Source organism: Octodon degus, unplaced genomic scaffold (genome assembly GCF_000260255.1).
Source record: "Octodon degus isolate 3935 unplaced genomic scaffold, OctDeg1.0 scaffold00101, whole genome shotgun sequence".
NCBI lineage: Eukaryota > Metazoa > Chordata > Mammalia > Rodentia > Octodontidae > Octodon > Octodon degus.
The window spans coordinates 9,330,464-9,339,797 of NW_004524677.1; the positions used below are offsets into that span (position 1 = coordinate 9,330,464).

The 9,334-nt window shown below is 43.0% G+C and overlaps 1 pseudogene; it reads left to right on the forward strand.

Annotated features, from left to right (window-relative positions):
- Positions 1-5,088: 5,088 nt before the first annotated feature.
- LOC101570451 lies at positions 5,089-6,543 on the forward strand (annotated as a pseudogene).
- Positions 6,544-9,334: the final 2,791 nt, after the last annotated feature.

The following is a 9,334-nucleotide window of genomic DNA, read 5'->3' on the forward strand; positions in this document are numbered from 1 at the left end:
ATAATATTAAATCATTTAGACTTCTTTGTGTTTATTATTAAATGGCTTTGACTTGCATCTCCAGTGTTAAAAATGTGAATCAGACATTGCTTAGTACATGGATTCTAGCCTTCCCTTTCCCCTTTATTACCAGCCATGTTGGCTTATTGCTCACCTTCTACATTCAATTTTCATACGCACTTTCTGTATACTTCTTTTAAGTTATTTTTAGACTCTGAATGTTGGGGTGGAGATACATTTGAGAACCTTCGGTTCCCAGCTTTCTGCGGCCTCTCTGACTATATAGAAAGGGTGTATTTCCTCTGTCTTGGGAGATACCTTTCATTCTCCTTCTCTATGACCAAGAAGAAGTGTCTTGTGAAACGGTTGTCTGATAAAAAAATATTTGTTCCATTCAATCTCTTCCCCACTTGATGAACAAGAAATTATAAGGGACAGATTCCAATGTAGCAAGCTGTGGAAGTAAAGATAGTTCTAAGGAGCAAAATGGTCTTTCTACTAAATAGACTGCATGAGATGGGCTAATAGATTCCTACAGGATTCTGCACTGCATGATTTTGGGTTCTATGAGTATTAACTAAAGGTATGAGGAAGAGAAAGCTGGAGAATATACAAGCCATATTCTATATAGGACTGAAAGTCTGACAAGAATTGGGAAATACATTTTCACATAGTGGGAGGATGACTCTTAGACGCCTGGAGAGAAGCCATCGGCCAGACTTCCATGCCAGAAGGTGGTGAAGTGGATGAAAGCCCTTGAGTAAGTGGGCAGGCTCAGGCAGATGGACTGGGTAAGGCCAGGACACCTCTTGGCCATCTTTGTTGCATGGAAGAGGCTGCAGAATGCTCCATTTTCCAAAGAGATGAAGAATTTCTGGGGAAAAGTGTGGTTCAATTACTATTGCATCAGTGCTCTGTGTTTCAGGTTTGTACGGAAACACGCCACTTATGGACCTCGACTTCAGCTCTGCTTATTAGTGCTCGGCAATGTATCCTCGGTGACCTAAGCGATCATTTTATTGTGCTGAACAAGAGAGGTTTCCCTGTGTCTGCACCATCATGTTCGGGCTGTCAGACAGGAAGAAGCAAAGATGAAGTATTTCAATAGTTACTAATTTGATTTAGATGAGAGCTCATTGCCTCATGTATCTGGGGAGAGAGGAGAAATAACTTGAGACTTAGGATTTTTTGACCTACGTATAGACATGAGCTTTCACTCCACTTCTGTTTGTACGGATAGGAAGGCTTTATAGGAGTTACTGCTCGCTCACAGTAATTCAGCTTCCAAGCAGAAGAGTTGCAGTGATCAGTTTTGATACTTGCCCTAGTTTTGGAATTAATTTCTGGAATGAATTATTAAAATATTTTTGGTTAACATATACTCACTGCACACATCAGTGAGGTTCAAGGGAATTTTCCACACTTTAGGGTAGCTGGCAAAGCTTAAATCCAGCCTCCCTCTGCCTTTTTTCCCTTCCTCTGCCTTTTTTCCCTTCCTCTTCCCAGTATTCCACACTCATGATCAATTTTTAAACTCCCACTAATGAAAAGAACATGCATGCCTTTATGTGTGTGTGCTGCCGGGGAACATACTTCATTTTTGTGCTTGACCATGTCACTTAACACATGTCCTCTTATTACAACAATTTTGCAGACAATGTTAATATTTTATTATTCTCTGTTACTAAATCATTTTGTACTAGATGTATGGGTTACATTTTCTTAATCCTTTCCTTCCTTGATAGGCTCCTAGATTTCTTTTTCTTCTTTTAAAATTTTATTTATTTATGTGTTTACTTGATACAGGTTCTTGATATGCAGTTCAGACTTACAGTGATCCTCCTGTCTCAGCCTCCCTGGTGTAGGAATTACAGGTGTGCACCACCATATTTGGTTTCTGGGATGGCATGGTATGTCCACAGTAGCACGGCGTATGGTGCTGGGGATCAAACATGGGACCTTGCACTTGCCAGACAGGAGCTTATAGTGCTGAGCTATCTCCCCAACCCCATGCTCCTAGTTTCCATGACTTATCTGTTATGACTAATACTGCAACAGTGGGTATAATTTAATTTTCTCAGATATATTACCCAAGGCCAGATAGCAGGATCATATGGTAAGAAAATTTTTAGGGGCATTTTGAGCAATCTCCTAATTCTTTCTCATATTTATACTAATTTACTTTCTCATCAACTGAATACAAAAATCTCTTTTTCTATTGGTTACAAATAAATTCTAAAATCAATGCGAAGAGAGATAAGGTCAGATGTAGAGAAGTATATGAGCAACACATACTGGTACCATTATTTTTAAAATACATAAATGTATCACAGATTGGCATCCACATCATGGAGAAGTTCAGTAATGTCTGTCTTTATCTAGGCCAAGATTGATGATAGGGTCAGCTGTCACAGATCTGGGCTACATTCCAGGAGTCCTGATAATAGAATTCTAAAATAAAAAAAGCCAATGCATATAGATATTACAGAGGTGACACTAGAGTGGCATTTAAGGGAGTTCACCTTTCAAAGAAGTACAGGCAGAACATTCCTAGAAAGGATGAGTGGAGGGCATTTAACAAACCAGCTACTTAAATTGTACCTACAATCTGAAGAAATCACACATTGTCACATAGTAGATGAAAGGCAGATGCTCCAATATGAAAAAAAATTAAGAACTCATGAATCCTTCCCAAGTGTTTACCTTTGAGTCAGCAGTCAGACCTGAGCTCCATGAACGGAGGGAGAGGAAGACCCCTGAGAAAGCACAATGCTGTCCTGCCCAAGTGCATCCAGCAGGAATTCCTGTATTTTCCAAATGTGATTGTGAGTTTTAACTCTTGTGGCTATACATTGAGAAAAGGGCATTATCACACTTGCAGAGGATGATTGGGCAAAAGGTCTCAACTGACATTGGCACTTTAGTGCCTAAAGCACTACGGTAGCTATCCAGGTAGAATGTAAGTAAATGACTGCTGGGTAATAAATATAATTTTGCAAGAAGTCCAGTGTGCCCTAGGCCTGTAACAAACCCACCATATGGTTATTTCTGAAAGGTTAAATGGATATGTTTTTGTTTGATAGGACTGATTGGATTATTGATTCTTGAGGCAAGAAGTATTCTAATGGGAAACACCTGGATCTGCCTCCTCCTTCCAAAGAAATAAACCAATAATGTATCTTGAATGCAGTAGATGGCAGAAATAAATGCCATATGTACAGAATGTAAGGCAGTCTCAATTATATCCCTATTTAATCAACAGTCTAACCTTTACAAGATGTGGTGGACCACAATGGATGGCAAGAGAATTCCATGGACTTAAGCAGGCAGGAGCCACAATGGCAGCTTTTGCTCTAGATCTGATTTGTGCTAAAACAAACTGACCAAAGTTCTCTTGACCTAGGATATGCTGTTCTTGCTCAGATGAAGATCATTTCTGCCTTCCCTTTCAGTAAACAGAATGGGAAACTGATTCCATCTATTGAGACAAATTTGTGGTCTAAGGTCAGTGAGAACTCCTACTTTCTGCCACTGTATAGTCAAAAGGGCTTTCGCTGGACACTTTGGTGTACTGTATATGTCCAAAATACTGAAGATATCATGCCAATACAGGTAGGTGTGTGCCAGGTGCACGCTGTGTTAGCATGCATATGTTGACTAGGGTAGAACAAAATCCTTCCTCAGAACCTGTGGCATTGATGACATATTTAAGGATACCGTGGCCTGGGCAGTGTCAGGACATCCCTTCCAAAGTGAATGGCATGTTCCATTTTACCTTGTCCCTCACCACTGAGGCACTACTAACAGTCTTCGCAGGCTCTGGAGAAAGTATTTCTACATCATCTTCCAGCACATATTCTAGGTGATGTGAAGTAGCTGCCACTTTGGCAATTAGCCTACATAGGAAAGAATGAATAGCAACAGACCTATGTAGCACCAGAAGTAAACTATTTATCATTTAGAAAGCAGTGATTGGAATGTCACTACATCCTTTGTAGCCAGGGAACCATAGAAACCTGGTTAGCCTCATGTGGCCAGAGATTCCCATTTGGGTGAAGTTGTACCAGCCTAGAAGTCATTTGATATAAGATAGAAGTGATTCCAGAGTCCCAGGCCAGAGCAAGGCCAGATGGCTGAAGGGAGCCCCATCAGTGGTGTTGTAGGTCCTGCTTACCATCCCATGTACCATCTCTCACCTCTGGCTTTGAGTAAATGCTGGGATACTTTGTCACCATCTGTATAGGAAAAAGCCACCTGTTCTCTAATGCGTTTTTCAAGATATGAAATAACAACTGAAGATGAACTTCTGGGCACTATATCTTCATTCAAGGCTGGCAATGAGGAAAAGTGATTGGATGTATTCCCACCATGCAGAATTCTGGCGGGTATGTGAACATTTGAAAAAAAATAAAACTGCCTGAAGTACACATCAACTCATTGACATTGGTACCAGTTGAACAAGAGGCATTGGAAGATTTGAGCTAAGTGCTGCAGGAATGTGATGAGTATGGGGCTATAGGCATAGATACGCAGTGGAAATGTCCTAGTATTTAACTGGTATCAGATATAAGCACTGCAATAGTTGATACATTGTGTCAACTTGAGAACTTTAGAGGTTTTACTCAGCAGGGAGCCGAGGTCCTTACTTGTAAACATCCTCAACCTGTGCAAGGGGAAGACACAGGGATGGTGTGAGTGCTCTAGAGAGGGCAGCCAGCATACAGTATGAGGGAGGAAAAGAGGCTTGGTTCTCCCACATCTTGCTTTTGCTGCTTCTGCTTTCTTCTGTGCCATGCCACCCTGCCTCGGGGCCAGCTCATTATGGACTGAAACCTCTTAAAACTGTAAACTAAGTAAATGCTTCTTTCTTTAATTTGGGTATCAGGTATTTTGTCTTAGCACCAAGAAAAAATAAAGTGAGCACCCACTGGAAAGCACCCATCACTAAGGAAACATTAAGGCTTTTCTTGGGACGGTGGAGCCTGGGTAGCATCGCTCTCACTCTGCAAAGAGGGCTGTTGGTATTGGCGAAGTTGAAGTTAGGACTGGAGGGACTTTGCTGTCCTCAATCAAGTTGAAGGTATGAAAATGCAGAGCAATAAGACATTTCACTTGGAGAAGCAGAACCACACTCCAAGGAAGCATCATCAGCATCACCCCCAGCAGCATCAGCACCAGCAACAGCAACAGCAGCAACAGCCACCGCAGCCACCAATATCTGAAAATGTGCAACAGGCCAGAAACCAAAATGAAGGCTTGACTATTGATCTGAAGACTTAGAAAACCAGGAGAGAAGACATTTACCCAATATAGCAGCCTCTTTGTGGACAATCTTCCCATTGATATCACTGAGGAGGAAGTCAGGAAACTATTTGAGAAATAAGGGAAAGCAAGGAGAAGTTCCCATTCACAAGGATAAAAGCTTTGGCCTTATCTTCTTGGAAACACGAACCCTTGCAGAGATTGCCAAAGTGGAGCTGGATAATATAGCTCTCCAAGCAAAGCAACTGCGCGTACACTATGCCTGCCATAGTGCATCCCTGACAGACGGAAGCCTTCCTCAGTACATGTCCAATGAACTCCTGGAAGAAGTCTTTTCTGTGTTTGGTCAGGTGAAAAGGGCTGCAGTCATTGTGGATGATCGAGGAAGACCCTCAGGAAAAGGCATTCTTGAGTTCTCAGGGAAGCCAGCTGCACCGAAAGCTCTGGACAGATATAGCAAAGGGTCTTTCCTACTACCACATTTCCTCAGCCTGTGGAGCCTAAGGACCAGTTAGATGATGAAGAAGCACTTCCAGAAAAGCTTGTCATAAAGAACCAGCAATTTGACAAGGAGCGAGAGCAGCTACCTCGACTTGCACAGCCTGGCTCCTTTGAATATGAATATGCCATGCACTGGAAGCCACTCACTCAGATGGAGAAGCAGCAGCAGGATCAAGTGGACCACAACATCAAGGAAGCTCATGAGAAGGTGTGTAGATGGAGATGGAGGCTGCTTGCCATGAGCACCACGTTATGCTGATGAGGCAGGATTTGATGAGACACCAAGAAGAACTTAGGAGAATGTATGAGCTGTATAACCAAGAGGTCCAAAAACGAAAGCAACTGGAGCTCAGGCAGGAAGAGGAGCTTAGGCACTGTGAAGAAGAAATGCAGCAACAACAAGAAGAGATGAGGCGGTGACAGCAGGAAGGATTCAAGGGAACCTTCTGTGATGTGTGAGAACAAGAGATATGGATGGGCCAGATGGCTATGGGAGGTGCTATGGGCATAAACAATAGAGGCGCCATGCCCCTGCTCCAGTGCCCGCTGGTACCCCAGCTCCTGCAGGACCTGCCACTATGATGCCTGGTGGAACCTTGGGATTGACACCACCAACAAGTGAATGCTTTGGCCAGTCTGCTACGATGGAAGGAATTGGGGCAATTGGTGGGACCCCTCCTGCTTTCAACCATCCAACCTACTGGAGCTAAATTTGCTCCAAACAAGTATACCAATACTAATATAGTTGCAATGTCTAGTTTCTTGAAATCCTTAAAATAAGGAACCCTCTTGGACTAGCCAGAATTCTACCTTAAAAAAGTGTTAGAGATTCCTCCCAACAGTTATGTCTTCCCTACCTATATTACTCTAAGGGAGTATGCTGGGGACAAAGGACAGGGGAGGGGTGATATATAACAAATTCTGTGTAGTTTGTTGAATTGGTTCTGTGTGACACACTCCTGAAATTTCAAATATAATGAATTGTTGAAGGCTTGGGGGGGGGACCATGACAGCATGATTCCTTAGAGTCCCGTTGATCTTGAGCATTTGGGTTATTTTTTTTCCATCGTGTTTTGTTTGCTTTCTACACCCCTCATGTCCAGAGACACTGCTGCATACACCACAGAACCCAAACATCTCCCAGTGCTGTTAGCCCCCTTGCTCCACTGGCTCCCAGGCGACAATCCAGGCAAATGTCTACAGAGGCCACAGACAGCATATGCGTGGTTGTGTTACATCCCATATATTACCCTTTCATGTGCTAAAGACATTTTCTCAGAGGTTTTCATTTTAGTATATCTTTTAAAAAAATCTTGCGTTAACTTGCCTGCATCTTTTCCTTGGGTAAGGACATCCCAGAAATGACATGTTTGTGTTTATGATGTTGCTGTTCACAGCTTTTCTTGATAGGCCTAGAACAATCTTGGGAATAGGGCTGCTGTATGCTGAAGGTCTGACAGTAGCTCTTAGCCTTGCCCATCTTAGGTAGTTATACTGCAGTTTTTATTGGTGCACCATGTTTGATTTATCTCTGACACTTTAAATTTGGAGTTTTTTTGAGAAATGGAGCAGTAATACAGCATCAACTTATTAAAGTACATTTTAAGCCTTTAAGAAGAAGTAAAGGAACTTTAAGCAGTTAGTTGGTCACGGGTCCATGGATTGCAGCCAGCCCATGCCAGTGGTCAGCCTGGTGCTGTACAGAGTGTGCGGAGTGGCATCAAAGCAGAGATGAGACGGCACCTGGGCCCACAGCAAGGGCTGGCTCCCACGGGCAGGCAGGACCAGGAGTGCCATGTGGACTGTCTGGCCCGCTTGCTGGCAGTGGAGCCCAGTGCTGAGCCACCTCTCAGCATCTCTGCAAGTGTGCCACGCAGTACAAGCTCACGTAGTGGATATTTTGAGGAGGAATGCGCCATCACGACTGGGATTGAAACCTTCTGAGTATGAGTCCACCGTTGGGACACAGAGCTGTGGACAAGAGCTTGCCGATTATTTGATCCACCGACATAAAATCCCAAGACACATTGTATAAAGTGCTTGGTTTTCACGGATACTACAACAGAACTGTCACAAACTGAGTGGGCTAAATGGCGGGATTGATTTTCTTATAGCTCTGGGTTCCATAAGTTCAGGACCAAAGCATGGGCATGCCCAGCTTTCTGAGACCTCTCTCCTCGACCACCTTCTAACCCTCGTGCAGTCTGTTGCCTGCATACAGGCTTCTAGTGACTTTTGTAGGTTGAAATTTCTTGTTTTTATAAAGAGCCACTCAGATTAGACTAAAGGCCATGGACATGAGCCTGTTTAAATTTACCACTGCTTTAAAGGCCTTATCTTTACATACAGTGACACTTTCAGGTACTAGAGGATTAGGGCTCCAGTTTATGGATTTGTTAGGTGTATAACTGTGTCTTTTGTAAAACAGAAGACTACTTTGGAGTGAAGAAAACTTTGGAGTGGGCACGGGAGCCTCCTGTATGCTGCACCATTGGTAACCTACTGAACAGATTGAGAAACAAAAGTGTCCATGAAAATGAGCTTAGGCTATGAGTTCCTGTCCAGGAAAATGAAACCTAGTATTAATATAAGTATGATCAAAAATACGGTGGATGCTAAATTATTTTTAAAATATATTAATGTCAAACGCACATTGCCATTAATTCTCCTCCAAATGCTGTCTCTTGCTTCAGACGTACTAATCCTATTATTCTTTCCACTTTCTGAAGTAGTTCTGGAAGTCCTCTTCAGGAATATCTTCAATTGGACTATCATGGTTGCTTTTATGTGCTGACTCAATTCAAAATGTTTACCTTTTCTATTAGTTTAGGTTCATTAAAGAAACAGTTTTAATAGTGTAACATGTATATATATATATATATTATATATTATATATTATATATTTATCCTCAGTGATATATATGATATATAAAGGATAAAATATATATGTATATCATGTACCATATGATCTATAAAGGACTTCCAAGACCTACAGCGACTCCTTGCGGAGTCAGGCGTGCAAGGGCACAAAAGACTTGTCTGCACATGGGAACGCTGGAGGGTCCATCCAAAATCAAACAACAGGAGCTCCGTGTGGATTCGCCCGCAAGCACAGATGGGGAAGCAGCAGGGTCTGAGCTGGAAGACAGGAGGAGAGTGTGCGCTGGGGCCTGGAAGCAGATGGCCAGCGGTGATGGCAAAGCCAGAAGCCCCACTGAGGAAGCAGAAGATTTGCTTCTTTCCTTTCCTACTCTTTCCAGGCTGCAAAGCTCCTGCCTCATGCCGTCCATGCCCAGGCGGCGTCTTCTGCCTGTAGTGCATCTGTCAGCCAAATACACGCAGAGCTGTGCTAAGCCAATCTGCCAGGAGCGCCGCGCCCAAGTGCACACCAGCTTTAGCTGTTGTACTGTTTATACCTCTCAGGGTTGCTTTGACCCTGGAGACCAACCAGAAGTCTCATGGTAGCAGATCCAAGACCCAGTGAATAAGGGGCAAGCTGCACACCCTCCTGTCCTTACACCGCAGCTATATTCCTTTATATTCTTTGTTGCAGGACGCTTGGCACCAGTGG